The 17,130-nt window shown below is 35.4% G+C and overlaps 1 long non-coding RNA gene across 1 annotated transcript; it reads left to right on the forward strand.

Annotated features, from left to right (window-relative positions):
• LOC149414448 (uncharacterized) lies at positions 1–5,839 on the forward strand. The gene is made up of 4 exons (XR_016304047.1): positions 1–183; positions 2,682–2,843; positions 3,159–3,347; positions 4,671–5,839. It is a non-coding gene; the product is annotated as an uncharacterized LOC149414448 (long non-coding RNA).
• Positions 5,840–17,130: the final 11,291 nt, after the last annotated feature.

The raw sequence follows: 17,130 nt of genomic DNA on the forward strand, positions 1-17,130 counted from the left end.
CAAGTCTTATTGCTCCCCTTTCCTGAAATAACATCGTATTAAATGCACACTATTTGTTTTATATTTATACAGTTTAGTGTCACTTCAGTGTACATAACATTTCTATCCCGAAGTTAATCACATTCTTGAACTTCTACTTTTCTAGTGACGTTTCTTCAAACGCTTGGAGCTGTTGCCTTGCACGTAAGTTAGTTGGTTCGTGTTATATTGTTCAAGACCTAAGCCCTTTAATTGGTGCATGTTTTTTATAAGTATATATCACATAAATCACATTCGCGATATAATATGTTTAGCTAACCAACACCAACCAGGTTAACACGCAACATACGGTTCAAGCGGTTGTTCATTGTAGGTTAAGAGCCGTTGTTACAAATGCCGACCGAGTGATTAGTTAGTATATATCTCCACTGAGCGGAAAACTTAAACTTATACCAATTATCAGTCAATTTCGTTAGGAATTACATAGTATATTTTGTCTTGCGTTTACTCATCTGGTCACGAAACACGGCTAATGCCATTTAAAGCAACTTCTCTATTCTGAATGATGATCTTTTACCAGGGTGATACTGAGAGTACCTCTCAGTTGATACAGGAGCAACTGGTTCGACTCACTCAAATCTACACCATTACGAGATAGGTTTGCGAGTAAGAGTTATATTTTCCGACATCAAGTGTATTATTCGGATTCCATAGTACTGGATCCCTCAATACAGATGTAAACACTTCCGTTGTTGCTATTCCATCTGTTTGTAAGATCAGCTCGAGAGGCCGGTGATCTGTCCAATCAATATCGTAATATATTTTTATATCAACAATTTGCTTCAAAATATTTTTCGTAACTAGACAATGGTCTTATCACCTGTTAGAGCTGTGTGCGTCACTAATATTAGTGTAGGAATCCGCAGGTAATAATTCGACGTCGTCACATACATATTCAAATTCTGACAGAAAGATTAGCTCCATTCCAAAGAGTGAGTCGGAATTAGTGTTGAAGTCTACGATAATAATTGTGTTAATGTAATCTTTATCGTCATTTATTGCTTGTAGGGAGGCAAGGCAGTTAGAATATTCCTCAAAGTTGTCAGTTGAACAAGTTGGCATGTAGATTGTAAAAATACTTAATGTTTCATTAATCAACCTAACCTCGATTCCGGCCATCCGACAGTTATGCATTGGGATTGCGGTAACCCTTAAATTTTGTCTATAGATTATCCCCACTCCACCGTGCGGTCTTTCCAGGAGTGGCCCATCGGCGATATTAACGGCAGAGGTTCCCAAGCTGTAGAAATTCGCGTGTATATTTGATAGGAAGTCGATATCTGTAGGGAGTAACCAAGTTTCTTGAACTACTATAATATTGTGTAATTTGCAGAGATCATGTTTAAATTTTACTGAACTGCGAACCGATCTGCAGTTCACGGATATAATTCTTAAATTATTACTTGTCATTTTGATGTTTAGTTGATATGCGCGATTCTATAAATCTTCGAAATACAATTCCCTCCGGCCAGAGTTCTTCTGCCAGGAATTTCTTTACTTCGATCGCTTTAACAGAAAGATTAAAGGTGTAAAAAGGCGTAGGGCAGAAAGGCTTGATTCTTTCAATCTTGGTACCTTCCAAACCCTTTCCTGTTAGGTAGGCATTGATGTCTTCCTCGGTGGTTTCCACGGCAAACCGCTTAATGTAAACCGTCGTGATTAAGTCAGCCGACTTTAATATTATTGACGTTGCTTTACCTCTCATGTTTCGGTTAGCTTTCCGCGTTACTAATGTAAATCCGTTTTCGTAAGTGCAAACTCGGACGATCACAGCGACCAATGTTTCTACGCTCGGTGCGTTCTTTTGTATTTTTCATGTGTGTGGTAGTTGCATTATTGTGTGCGTTCTTAGTCACAGCCGTTGAGTAGGACTCTTCTGTCGGTATTTGTTTACTTTTAAGATGAGGATTACCTACATTTTTGCCACAATTTGGTTGCGAGTTCTCGGCTAAAGCGCTTTGTCTGTTTGGACCAAGTAGTGTTGTATTCTCTTCTCTTAGTAAAGCCAGTTCTTGTTTTAACTGGTCATTTCTTGTGACTGAAGGGTTTTTTAATTCGGGTTTAATGAGTGTTATTTCCATTTTCATAGCGTTAAGTCTCTTTAGGAGTAAAATTTACGGGAGTAAATTGTGCAGCTGTCTGGCGACGAATACAGGTAGCCTATCAGGTCATGTCTACTTCAAAGCCCTCAGGATATCCTGGAGATCTAATCTTGCCGTCTCCTTTCCACAGATTTCGTTTGTCCGGAAGTTTGTCGAACAAGATAGTCTTCGCGTTCTTTATTTCCTTTTCCGAGAAGGCGTAGGTACATAATTACGTGATGGCGATCTCATCGAGAGTGCCCGCCTTGTTTTGAATAAACGCGAGGCACTCATTTATTATGATATTACATACATTGCACGACATAGCTTAACAATACGTCCTTCCAACACGACGGTTGCCGGAAGCTTGAATTTCAATTACACTTACTCGTATAACATTTTTAAACATTTGCTCTCCATCTTAATATTTGACATCTTTGATGCACGACGTCAAAAAAACATCTCTGATATTTATCTCTCCAATAATTTGAATATTTCGTTCCAACTGAACGTGATGAGTTTAACCTAATTATAGTAACTTTTTGTGTAACTTATTTTTAGCGGGGACCAATTTTCAGAAGGCTATGGATCTTCCCAACCTAGAGAATGTTTCCATCAAGGAGGAACCAGGGTCCCAGGAAGAGGGTGGAGGTGAAATGCCGTTTACGGATATAGATATCTACCTCCCGGATGTGAAGAAGGAATGTTCGCAGTATGCGGCGAGTAGGAAGTTGCATAATAATTTAATTCCATGTAATTGAATGACTAATACGATAGGAAACACAATTAACAAACTGTCAACTGAACCATTACTATTAACCTTTTTGTAAAAAGCGTTTTAAGCTTTATGTGATAACATTATAACTTGTTTAACTGTCTGTATAATTTGATTAACCTTTCTCCATCTTGATATTTGACGTCTTTGATGCACGAGGTCATGTTTCGTCCTAGATATTTATTGTAGGTGTTCCAGTTTACCTCCGAGATATTACATATTCCGTTCCAACTGTAAGTGATTATTATGTTATTTATTTTTAGCTGCGACCATTTACCAGGAGGCAATGGGTCTTCCCAACAGTGTGTCCATCAAGGTGGAACCAGGGTCCCAGGAAGAGGGTGGATGTGAAATGTCGTATACAGATATAGATATCTACCTCCCGGACGTGAAGACTGAGTGTTTGCAGTATGCGGAGAGTACTCCGACAACCTCCAAGTTGGGTTACAAAGGTATGTTGGTTTCAGATGTTCGGAATTCTTTATTGTTTCCAAGACAGGACGTTTATCTTGTTAATGACGTCCCAACCGTTCATTATTTATTGTGTTATTTTCCTTTAAATTTATCTTCACTGTCAAATAAAGCAAACTTTTTATTTATTATACACAATCTCTCATTTTCTCAAAAGACCTCTTCTAGTAAGTAACATACATGTTTTTTATATACTATCTACACGCATTGCTGTGCTCAGTATATCTGTGTAGATAGTGAAATATTAGCGCGTGTTTCTTTTGCGTCCAACAAAAGGCACTGTTAATTAAACAAGTTTGTATAACAGATGGCGCTGGTTTACAAAAAACATGTTTTTTCCTATCACAGGTGACATCTTTATAATATATAAATACACGCGTTTTATAATTGAGTCGTGTAATTTCTATACCCGCTATATCAACTTTCATTGATTTGGAGAAAACCGCAAAAAACTGTCACATCTCTAGCGTACATAAGTAAATGCATTACAATTTTTTATATAATGAATTGGAGTAATAAAATTTCGAAAAGCATTTATTTTTCTATATATGTCTAGCAATAATTAAGTAATTTCGATAAATAAAATGGATATAGCGGATTTTGATACTCACTTCGTGATTTTGAAAGTCAACTGAGCCGACATGGCGGGTTTAGAAACTCACGCGTAGATCATTTTGACACACGAGCGTGGCGTCAGAGCGGCGGCCATATTGTATTTTGGCAAAATAACTGCTTGCGATTCGTTGAATCCGATATAGCGGGTTTTGATAGTAACTTTCTGTATGATATAGCGGATTTGGTTTCTCACTCGCAGTTTTAACATGGTTTTTGGTCATGATAAGGAGGGTTTTGAAACTCAATTTTAGGCTCCTCTTGTTGCTCGCAAAAATGTGAACAAGATGTCATACTCAGATCATTTTGTCAAAAAATCGGATATAGCGGGGATAGAAATTATAGGATTCAATTCAACTTTGTGTCAAAATATTAAAGCATTCGGTGTAGAACTTTCGGAGACTTAAGATATTAAACAAACGATTATTGACATTTTAATTAATATAGATCGTTACATTAATATTTACGCTTTGAAAAAATTAAACAGGCGGCCGACACAGCTGATTTTTAATTTTTAAAATTAACAATTTTTATTTATTAAAAATATTATTATATTTATACTAATATTATTATTAAATTAATAATATTATTAAAATAATATTAACCATCAGTTAACCATGCTCGTCCGATTTTTTTTATTTATATTTTTTATTTGTACATCACTAACTAAGCTTTATGCCCATTCTTTTCAGACTTATTGGTGAACCTGAAGAAGCATCCTGGGGAAAAACGACACTCTTGTCCGCATTGTAACTATTCTTGCATTCAAAATTCATCGTTAAAACAGCACTTGCTTACCCATAATGAAGAAAAACCCTTTTCATGTTCCAAATGCCGTTTTTCATGTTTTCGAAAGACTGATTTAAAAATTCACTTGTTTACACACGGTGGAGAAAAACCCTTTTCATGTTCTGACTGCAACTATTCAAGTTCTACTAAGGGACAACTAAATATTCATATGTTTACTCACATTAGAGAAAAACCTTTTACATGTCCCGACTGCAACTATTCATGTTCAACAAAAACAAATCTCAAAGTTCATATGTTTACCCACAGTGGAGAAAAACCTTTTTCATGTCCCGACTGCAACTATTCATGTTCAACAAAGGGTCAGCTAAAAGTTCACATGTTTATCCACAGTGGAGAAAAATCTTTTTCATGTAGCGACTGCAACTTTTCATATTCAACAAAGGGACAACTAAAATTTCACATGCTTACACACAGTGGAGAAAAACCTTTTTCATGTCCGGACTGCAACTATTCATGTTCAAGGAGGGGAAATCTAAGACGTCACTTGCTGACCCACAGTGGAGAAAAACCGTTTTCATGTTCCGACTGCAACTATTCAAGTTCATCAAAGGAACAACTAAAAATTCACATGCTTACCCACATTGGAGAAAAACCGTTTTCATGTCCCGACTGCAACTATTCATGTTCAAGAAAGGTATATCTAAGACGTCACTTGCTGAAACACACTGGAGAAAACCTGTTTTAGTGTCTCGACTGCAACTATTCATTTTCCAGAAAGGGACACATAAAAATCTATATATTTATCCACGGTGGAGATAAACTGTATTCTTGCCCCAAGTGTAACTATTCATGTTCAATAAAGGGAAATCTAAGAAGTCATTTGCTGACCCACAGTGGTTAAAAACCGTTTTCGGCTGTAACTATTCATGTTCAAAAAAGGGACAGCTTAAAGTTCACATATTTACCCACAGTGGAGAAAAAACCTTTTCCATGTCCGACTGCAGTTATTCATGTTCAAGAAAGGTATATCTAAGACTTCACTTGTCGACACACATTTGAGAAAAACTGATTTAGTGTCCCGACTGCAACTATTCATATTCAATAAAGGGAAATCTAAGCGTTTAAATAAATACATTAAATCGAAATCTCTCATCCGTTTCTTTAAGATTTTCCCTTACATCCGTCGATAGAATTTGTGAAATAAATATTTAGATATTCCCAGTTTTATTTAAATCTTTTATGAATTGTTGTAAAACTGACGTCAATATTATTATGAGATATTTTGTTTCTGGGAAAGCAACGAAACCGGTTCCTCTTAAACGATTCCGTTCATAAATAAACCACTATCTAGATCGATATCTTTGGGCTTTTTGTGGGGGAAAAGTTTGTCATCAACTCAACCACAAACGACCACAGATAAAACGGACGTACAGTCCAGATAGTTTGTAACGATAGAGAAATATCAAAGCCATTTATTAAAAAGTTTGACGATATACAATATAACTCCACTTAGCGAACATTGTTCATTCATTGGCACAAAAAAAAAAAATTTTAAAAATAAAAATATCGGAATGCAGTAAAAGAACAATGAAATCTCACAGATATGCACATATTAAAATATTTATAACATACACACAAATCATCCAAATATAATTGATAACAGTGATCACCTATCTACTACCTAGGGCCTAGGCATCTTGTAGTTCTGACAAGAAGCGCTAAAATATTAATTGCGCCACGCGCCGCTTGGCTTAGGGATAGCCCTGATTAGAGGAACAACAGTTAACTATAGCGAGTTTCCATAGAGATACATTTGTTTAAAGAATTATAATTGTTTCCTTTGACATATCGCAGCTGCCACCTGATCCCCAAAATCTCCAAGCGCGTCTTCTGTTTCCTGGGAGAAAAGGCTACGGTCAGCCCAAGTAGCTCAAAAGCCCTTCCCCATAGCCAGAAAAAGACAATATTTGAGGCCAATGATAACATTATTCAAACTATGATAAACAAACAAAAAAACTTTCCTAGTATTGTACACAGAGTCGACCGGTCGGTGGCCGAGTTGAGATCGCGTTTGGGTCCCACCCAGGCGTAGTGTGTTCAATTCCTCGGCTGGCTAAGTCCTCCATCACAACACAAGCAACATTTTCAGCTTACTGTGGTGGTAGTAAGAGATTTTCAAATATCGTCAGGTTATTCGTAACCCGGGAATGTTTGTTTTTCTTTAAAAAAAAAAAAAAATTTCATAGATAAAATTAATTTAAAATATGTAAAAAAAGGGGACATTTATATTCTGCCACTCGTTTTATTTATGATGGATTCAAGGCCAAACTTTTGAATCTTTTTAAATGGGAAATAATCGTGTTTTTGCAGAATTTGTAGGGACCGAAAACAAAACTTCGTAAGCGAGTGTCAATGTAAAATAAATTAGATGTATTCCTTCAGAATATTCCTTCAAATGAGGATTCCACACTGTTGAAGCGTACTGTAGGTGACTTATATTATCTTATTCATATTATATAAATATAACATATTTAAATTTTACCGCCAAATCACTAGAAGATATTCAAATTACCCTGCGGATTTGCAATCATGGAAAATGCTGGTTAAATCTGAATAAGGTACTTAGAACTTAAACGGATAGGTTTAACCCATTACCTCCATGACGATGTCTATAGGCATCAAAAAAATAGATGAAAAGTATGATTTTTTTCACTGTGAATAAAGCTAAATCCCACCAAGTTGTTATGCAGCATTTACAGATTGGTATGTTAGCTTTCAATAATTAACATAATTTGATAAATTTTATTAATTATTCTATTTTTAATATTTTTTTACTACAGCCCTGAAAATAGACCCATTTTGAAAAAAAAAAATTAAAACGGAAAAAAATAAAACATGTGTGAATCACATATTGTTATCAAAAGATGAAATAGTCGACAACACTTCTGTTTCAACATAGTATTATATGCATAAGATGACCGCTGGATGTCACTGAAATCAGGTGATGCCTGCGCGCAACGTTTGGAGGTTAGCTGTGACAGTGTTTTCATGTGTTTTTGGTTAGCTTGCCTTCAAATAATACGGTTTTGTTGTGTTTTTATGGGTGATTTTTATTAAAAATAATAGTTAGTCTGCAGTTTTTGGATATTTTTAAACAGAGAATGTTGAACAGACGGACGAAGAGCTGATTGACGATGATTTGATGGCATATCACGACTTGACTGGAATCAGCCTTCGACATCCTCTGGTGCGAGTCGTATTACCTTGCGAAAATCTATTTCAAATGCACCACCAGCCAAAAAATTAAAACTACAGTAAACTGTTGCGTTCCTGAACCGCTGAATGTGATGCATAAAGATATGTACGAAAAGCTGAAGTCTTATAATGCTTTTCAAGTGTTTTCATTATTCTTTAGTGACGAAGTGATTCAGTTTATTCTTGAGAGGATGATCAAATACGCTCGATTTAAAACCAATACCGAATTCCAGTAAGATATATCCGAATTGAAGCGTTTTCTTGGTTTCTGTGTTGACCGGCTACAATACTTTGCCATCTACCACAGATTTCGTTGATTTATTGCCATCTACCACAGATTTCGTCTGACCCGACCTTGGGTGTAAGCGTCATCAAAAAAGGAACCAACGTCCACATTTCGAGCTTATAATGCGCTATATACATTTTTGCGATAACAACAATCTAGATATAACCGACAGAATGGCTAAGGTATGATAATGACTAACGTTCCATCTTTATTTGCATTTGATGTTTTTGCACACAAACTTTCCATCGACATTATTGCAAGATGTACATTAAGAATAAGCCAATCAAAGTTGGCTACGAGATTTGGTGTCTTGCTTCCTCCGAAGGCTACCTGTTTCCAAGCAATGCCATATTCCTGAGCATCTGATACATATGACCCCGTATTAGGTCAAAGATTATCCTTCGTACTGTCTATGATGGAATATATAGAGTTCCCCGCACGCTATGAGTTATTTATGGACAATTTCTTCACATCTCACCATTTGATGTGTATCCTGAAGGATAAGAGAATGTACGCTACTGGCATATATAAGCCAGTTCGCTTCCCTAACCTTGAAGCTTCAGGCAAGTTGAAGACAAAAAAGTAATTGCCTAAAGGTAACATTTTCTTCTATATTTCCCTTGCGCATAGCGAACATTTACCTAGCAGGTGAATTTGATGTAGTGGTAGATGTAGAAAGCCAAATCCTTGTATGCCGTTGGTTAGGACAACCGTGAAGTAACAGTGGCCACGAACTATGATCGAATGGAGCCAGTAAGTCAAGTGCAGAGTTAGCAGAAAAAGAAAGACAAAAAAGGCAAAGTTTTGAAGGAAGCATGCAAAAAATTCGTTTGCCCAGCGTGCCAACACGAAATTATAAATTGGGAATGGGTGGGGTAGACCTCCATGATAATGGTATACAAAATTATCGGGTCAAAATTCGGTCAAAGAAGTGGTACTGGCCTTTATTTGCATCTTGCCTGAGCAGCACTCTTTTAAATGAATGGAAGTTGCTATGCTTCTTTAGGAAGTACGAGCATGATATGGGAAACCAGATGACTAGGCGACAGAGAAAACCTTCCCAGAAGGCATTCCGTGTGGAGGTTACCCGTACTCTTTTATTGTCTTTTCCAAATCAGGTCAATGCCGAATTCGGAGATTCTCGTGTGAAGGAAGAAGGCCATGACACAGAAGATGGGAATTGTGTGCGTCGAATGCAAGAATTTCATTTGACATATCGTGGCGAATCTCGAATTCGTTGTACTCTATGTAAAAAAAAATCCAGCATTCTATCGATGCCGGGCCTGCAACCGCGCCCTTCATTTTGACTGCTTCGAACGGTATCACTTAGAAAATAATTTTAACAAATACTATGCGTTTTCACATGCAATTGGTGTGGCTTCTCTCTGAGCTCAAGACAAGTCGCATCAATTTCATTTGGATTTAGCTGTATTTTTGTCAATTTTGTATCATCAATATATGGTTCTGTTTGAGCCGGTCACTTTGATCTTATTTTGAATTTGGGTTTGTTTCTGGGATAATTTTAATAATTTTTCATCTCTGCTCGCAGAGGGCAGTAACTTCAAATTGGGTTTAGACTTTATTATTTTCATTTTATTGTGTTTTTTTAGCTTCAAATTTAATTTTTGTTGGGCGCTCAGCTTTCACTTTTGTCTTATTCTTTGAGCTAGACTCGTTTTATAAATTTTTAATAAAAATTTTGGTTAGTCTTTAATACAGTTTATCATTTCAATTGTTATTTTTATTCAAGTTTTTGTTTACAGTTCAGTAGTTGATAAATTCCTTGCTCAGTAATCCATTTTTTCAAGCATAGCATACCTTTCTTTTCACTTGCCTCAAGGAAGTCAGTCGCCTTCATCACTTTTCGGTTCTTCACGTCAAGATAACTCAAGCTAATACAAATTTCAAGATTTACAAACTTTTATCAATTCTTCGAGGAAGCAATTTGTTCAAGATCGTTTCTTTGGGAAGCAACATTCTTCTACGGGAACAGTTTAGTAGGATACTACCTGGCCGTTCACTGCTATCAGAAAGGGGGTGCAGCTTCTCAAGATTGCCTTTGTTGTCAACATTGGAAAATGGTGTTACAATTATCGGGGCTCATTATCTTCGCCACGCAAGTTCATTCTTCTTCACTGCTGACAGAAGAAGGTCATTAAGACATTACATCAGAGAGAATTCTTCCTTCTACTTCCTTGGTGTTGGCGCTTCAATCCTTGCTCAGCGAGCACATCACGGACTTCTACAGAACGTGCTGGATTCATCTTCTGAGGCATTATCTGCATTTTGGGACTCTTTACCACTTATTGGACTTGGATTTGGAGGCATAAGAAGAAAATAAAAACATAAAAAAATTTGTCGTTCGGAAATTTTTTTTTTCTTTGGAAGGGGGGTAATGTAGCAGTGCTTACTCTGGGCGGCGAGTTCTTACCCGATTAGAATAATCATTGGTTAATTTTCTCCGCTTGGCACTACTGTTTCGAGTTCATGTTGCGGAGCGGACTTCGTTGGAGGCAGTTGCTGGCCGGACTCCGGAGACTGTGGTGTGTTTCGTGCGACACTGGAACATGGGGGTCTATTGTGCAAGTTACGAAAGGTCTAGTTCTATTTTAACTTTTATTTTAAATATGTTACTTTTCATTCAATTATGGATTACTGATTTTACTTCATGCATAGTTAATTTATACTATGCTGGCGCCCACTCAGACATTCTTTACAAGATTCTTAAAGTTTTAAATTAATAAATTTACCTGCTCTTTGGTCATATTTTATCAAGATGTCGTTTTATTACGTGCATTCTTGACACGCCCGGAGATAAGATGTTTTTAGAGTCTCATGTTTATTTTTATTGATCAAATATTTTAATAATTGTTATTTTAATAAATTAGCGTCTGTTGATGATTAAAACCTTCTATTATTTAACTTCCTTCTCAGATCTCATTTCTACCTACATACATTGTGTTCAGTGCGCGTTGTGGAGATGACTAGATTATTGTATTTGGTAATAATTAACTGGTAATAATTACCAGTTAATGTCACAATCGTTAGATCCATCATTAATTTATTACAATAATCTTTTCATCACCCATCCATTGGCACTAATGTTACAAATATAACAATGTCGCTGTCACAGAAATTAAAATGCAATTAGCAAACTGTTTACAACTGAGTGTAAAAGTGAACGACATTATGTCTAATTTTATTGTCATCTACCGGACGCACGGATCGAATTCCACAAATTTCATTATAGAAATCGAAAAATTATTACTGAGTCAAAAAAGTACCTTTAATATTATTGTTGGTGACATTAACATTAATATCGGACACTGGGTACAAAGCAAAACGAAAGATGATTATATAAATGTAATGACTTCGCTAAACTATAAATAATGCAACACGAAATATCAGCGGACAAATCCCTTCCTCTATCGATCACATATGGTGCAACTCAAATAACACTGAAAAAAACATGTCGATATTATGGAAAACCAGCATAACTGACCACTACACCTGTATATTTGTTAACAACATAGACAAAAAAGTACCAACCCCAACAAAACTGGCAAAAAAAAACAAGAAAAAAATTATTTAAATATGAAAACTTTAGAAACAAATCTTAAGATGGAAACCTGGGCATCAATAATTGAATGGGAAAATCCAAATACTTGTGCGGAGAATTTCGAAACTGTTTTCTTAAATCACATAAACCTTTCTACACAAATACTTATTTCTAAAACAAAATCTAAACACAGATTTATAAAGCCATGGATAACCCATGGATTAGTGATTTCAATCAGAAATAAGGAAAAATACTATCACCAGTCTAAAAAAATCCTTAACGACGAAAAAATCACTACTTTCTTCAAGAAATATCGAAACAAACTTACGCTTCTAATGAGACTGACTAAAGAAAGATATTTTCGTGATAAATTAAAAAATGCTGGTCAAGACAGCAAAGAGTTCTGGAAAATTATCAAAACAATAACAGACAAAAGCACAAGACAAAAATTTCCAAAAGAAGTTACTCATCAAGGAATCAATACTGACCATAGACATATGAATATTAGTAGACCTGCCCTAAGTGATTAAAAGCGTATTATCCCCACTACCCATACCGGTTCCATTGAGCCGGCTGGGCTCGCATATGGCCTCAAGTGAAATTTGAAAACGTGACGTCATCATTCTTGTGCGCACTATGGTCGAGGCATTATCGGTTCATTTTACGAAATAACACGGCAAAATGTTGACTTGTGATATGAAAACTTGTAAAAATAGATGTGAAAAAGAGAATAAACCCAATTGTCGTATTACATTCCATAAGTAAGCATTATTTTACTTTATTTTAAGCTTATTCACACCGTATTATATGGATCAGTTTTAGAAACATATACTATCACATCACAATGTAGCGATTCTCAAGTGTGCTCATCGTTGTTTACTGGGGTAAGTAAATTATGAGACATTTGTAAAAGTGTCTTAACTAAATACTCTGAAACTAACTACGACTCTGAAAATAGAAGCTGTCTTACTTTGCCGAATTTGGACATCGCAAATTAGTTCATAATGTGGCGAGTAATTTGCGCTCCCATGTAGAAATGTCTATTCATTCAAAAGCAGATTTTACTTTTAAGAACTAAATGGTGATATTATAATGCGAGATGCCTATTTACTGTCAGATTGATTTATTAACGAATCACAGTCAGCCTTACTCCCTTCGTTCTTCAAGAGTTGATTTTACCCCTCGCCATTATCTTCTCGTCTATTAATTCCTATGTCTGTGATACTGACACAGAAAAAAACACAAAACTTTGTGGTGATATCTTTAACGATTATTTTGTTGATGTCGGCGCTAATCTTGCTAATAATATTATCCTAGACAAAAAAAAACTCAACAACCAGAGCTAAACCCAACTTTTGAAGAAGGTTTCCACACATTTGCTTCAGTAACTGATAAAGAAGTTGAAAACGCTATAATAAGTTTACAAGGATCAGCAAGCCCTGGCTACGACAACATAACTGTAAAAACATTAAAAACTGTACGTGAGATAATCAGCAAACCAATTGCTCATATAATAAATGTTAGTCTGAAGAAGGGCATATTCCCGAACAACTATAAGCTGACTATTGTGACCCCTGTTTTTAAATCTGGTGACGAAAAAAACACTTCTAACTATCGTCCCATAGCACTCACATCAAATATAGCAAAAATCTATGAAAAAATTGTTAAAAACAACTCAACAACTACATAAAAGATAAGAAGATAATGAACCCAAACCAGTTTGGATTTAGGGACAATCTCAGCACACAGAAACTACAACACTACTACTAACACTAAATTGACATCAACAATAATGCAAAAATTAGAACATGGAGAAAAGTGTCTTGGAATCTTAATTGATCTCCGCAAAGCATTTGATAGCATATCGCACTCAAAACTCACTGAGAAACTAAAACAAATTGGATTGGACGGAATGGTTCTATCATGGTTCCAAAGTTACCTAAAAGAGAGATTTAAACATGTCAAAATCAATAATACCCTTAGTGAACCCAAAACCTCATCTTTTGGCATACTGCAAGGAACTGTCATCGGTCCAATCCTTTTTATTATATATGTAAATCAAATGTTCACTCTTCCCATTGTTGGAGATATCATATCTTACGCAGACGACACTGCAGTTATCACAAAAGGAAAACCATGGGAGGAAACAATGAGGATAGCCAATATAAATATAATCATACTCAAAACATGGTTCGACATAAATTGTCTCTCACTAAATACCGAGAAAACATATTTTATCCCATTCTCTTTCCAGGAAAAAAATTTCGAAAACAATATAACCATTAAAATCCATTCATCACAATGTGAAAATAAAAAAGAATGCGGTAATGTAAATTGTTTACCAATAACATGCAAAAATAGTATAAAGTATCTGGGTATCATAGTAGATAGACACTTAAAATGGAACGAACAAGTCCAAAATACGGCAACCAGAGTAAGAAAACTTATTTACTTATTCATTAGATTGAGAAACATCCTTTCATATAATATGATTAAAATTATATATTTTTCTCTTGCCCAATCCATATTACAATATGGTATGATCGGTTGGGGAGGGACTTTCAAAACTAACCTTTCACCTGTAGAAAAGGTTCAGAGGTTAATTTTGAAAGTCATCCTAAGAAAACCATCGATGTTTCCAACCACGGAGCTGTTTGACTCGTTTAGGGTTCTTAGCTTAAAAATTTTTTTTTAAAAGAATGCACTGTTACAAATTCATAAAGACCATTTCAATTCAACAATTTCTACAAAAATAAGTAACCGATCTAGATCACGTGGTAACTTAGAAATTCCTAAATGTAATACTAGTGCTGGTCAACACCATTGTACTTATCAAGGTATAAAATTGTTTAATGTCCTTCCGGATAAAATTAAAACTGAAAGAAATTAAAAAACTTTCAAATCACAAATCAAACAACTTTTAGATAAACCCAACGGTAATCACAAGTTTTAATTTCATTGGATACATTTTTCAAATAATTGTTTATATGAACTCATTTGTAATTTTTATTGATTAAATTTTCCTAAATTCACGTTATGAATTTAGGAAAATTGATTAATGATTAATTAAAAAATATGTATATAAACAAAATTTAATATTAAAAAAAAATACATATCCTCTAAAGTTATATTATCCGCTTCCTAATATGTGCTAATATGCGTTTATTGTAGTTGCATTTTATTAAGTACCCATTTCATACAAGATTGCCAGCTCGGTCTTTGAACAATTTACTACCAGTACTGTACCTACCTACTATTATTTCGTACCTAATAAGTACATTTTTATTTCTTATTTTTTCTAAGTTTAGTAACTATTATATTATTTAAGTTATATTTTTTATTTTTTAGTTTGTAATTAAATTTCTTATTTTCTTAATTATATAGTGTTATCAAATTTATCATCTAATTTTATAGCTATTTTGTTAATTTTTAGCTACATCAACTAGTGAAATTTTACAACCTATAAACCATAATGACTCACAACACTCCCCAACTCAAACACGAGAAATAATTTATCAATTGAGTTGGGCAATTTTAAAAAATTCTAATTTTTTCGCAATCAGCCTCAAAATATTTACATTTGTAAATTATTGTAATGTGTTTGTATATTCAAATAAAAAAAAATAAAAAAATATTAGTTTTATACTGACTTGAAATCAACAAAGAATGCACAGAGGAAAACAAGATGTTAACCTTTTTTATTTACTACTTTAGATTGTCGCGGGAGATCTTCATAACCTAAGCCAACCAACCTCCAGCAGAGTGGTGCAAAAGATTTCCTCGGGATTGGCGCGACGATTAATGGAGTTCATTCATTTTCCTCGACGGCCTGAGGACTACGCTGAAAATCGAAAACTCTTTTACTCGAGAGCTCAATTTCCAGGAGTAGTCGGGTGCATTGATTGTACTCACATTGCCATCAAGAGCCCAAGCCGAGTAATAGGGGAATCTTTTCGCAATAGGAAAGGATGGTTCTCCATCAACGTGCAAGCAGTTTCTGCCCCAGTTTAGAATTTTTGGACATTGTCGCCAGGTGGCCTGGTTCCACCCACGATTCCAGGATATTTCTAAACAGCGCATGCTGCCTAAAGTTTGAACAGAAAAGAATTTCAGGAATTCTCCTCGGGGACAGTGGATATGGCCAGACAAATTACCTTTTCACGCCAGTTTTAAATCCGGTTAATGAGGCTAAGGAGAAATATAACAAAGCGCAAATTTCCACCCGCAATGTAGTCGAGAGACTATTTGGCGTATGGAAAAGGAGATTTCCGTGCTTGAGAAGAAAATTAGAAAATAAATTGTCCAATACGACTGACATTATAGTTGCTTGTGCCATTTTGCACAACATGTGTATAACTTCAAACGACCAGCATTTTGGGCGGCATGAGGGCAGAAATATACCTGTGAATTCGGTGGTGCAGTCAGCATCAGGCAGATTGATTAGAGATTCATTTATACAAAGACATTTTTCATAGTGGAAATGATTTCCAAAATCAATGAACTGTGAAAGGACACCATAGCTAATGTAAAGACTAGTGAAAAGTTATATTTTTGTGATGTGTAATGGAACTGGTAAATAACACCATATCTAATGTAACACGTCAAATCTTCTAACGCATCCCAAGGTGTCCCAAAATGTATGTATTTTGGAGAGCTGAAAGCCAATAATGGAACGGAAATTGCAAATTTATTTTCAAAATATTTCAGTTCAGTTTTCAGTAAACCCTCCGATCCACTTACCCTTGATCCAACTGACGTCGGGAACCATACATCCAATATAAGCAATATTGAGGTGACACGAGAAATTGTCTTAAAATACCTTAAGGAAATTGATACTCGCAAAGGTGCCGGTCCTGACGAAATACCTTCAATCTTTATCAAACAATGTGCACACAATCTAGCCTTACCCCTTTCTTTAATTTTCAATCGTTCCCTAACCGATTGCACTGTCCTTGTTATATGGAAATCTGCTTATGTGTCTCCTATTTTCAAAAATGGCAAAAAACAGACGTTAAAAACTACAGGCCAATCTCCAAACTTTGTATATTTAACAAAATTTTTGAAAAAATAGTCTATGACCAACTATATTCTGCTCTTAAGCCCAGCCTGAATACGACCCAACACGGTTTCATTAGTGGTAAATCTACAACCACAAATCTTTTAACCTTCACAGAGTACCTGCAGGATAATTTGGATAACAGAACACAAGTGGACACTGTCTACACCGACTATAGTAAGGCGTTTGACAAGGTCGATCACTCAACCTTGTTGAACAAGCTTTTAAAGATTGGTATTCACGGCA

The sequence above is a fragment of the Hesperophylax consimilis genome, chromosome 20 (genome assembly GCF_061612785.1).
Source record: "Hesperophylax consimilis isolate HC1 chromosome 20, BYU_Hcon_1.0, whole genome shotgun sequence".
NCBI classification, from domain to species: domain Eukaryota; kingdom Metazoa; phylum Arthropoda; class Insecta; order Trichoptera; family Limnephilidae; genus Hesperophylax; species Hesperophylax consimilis.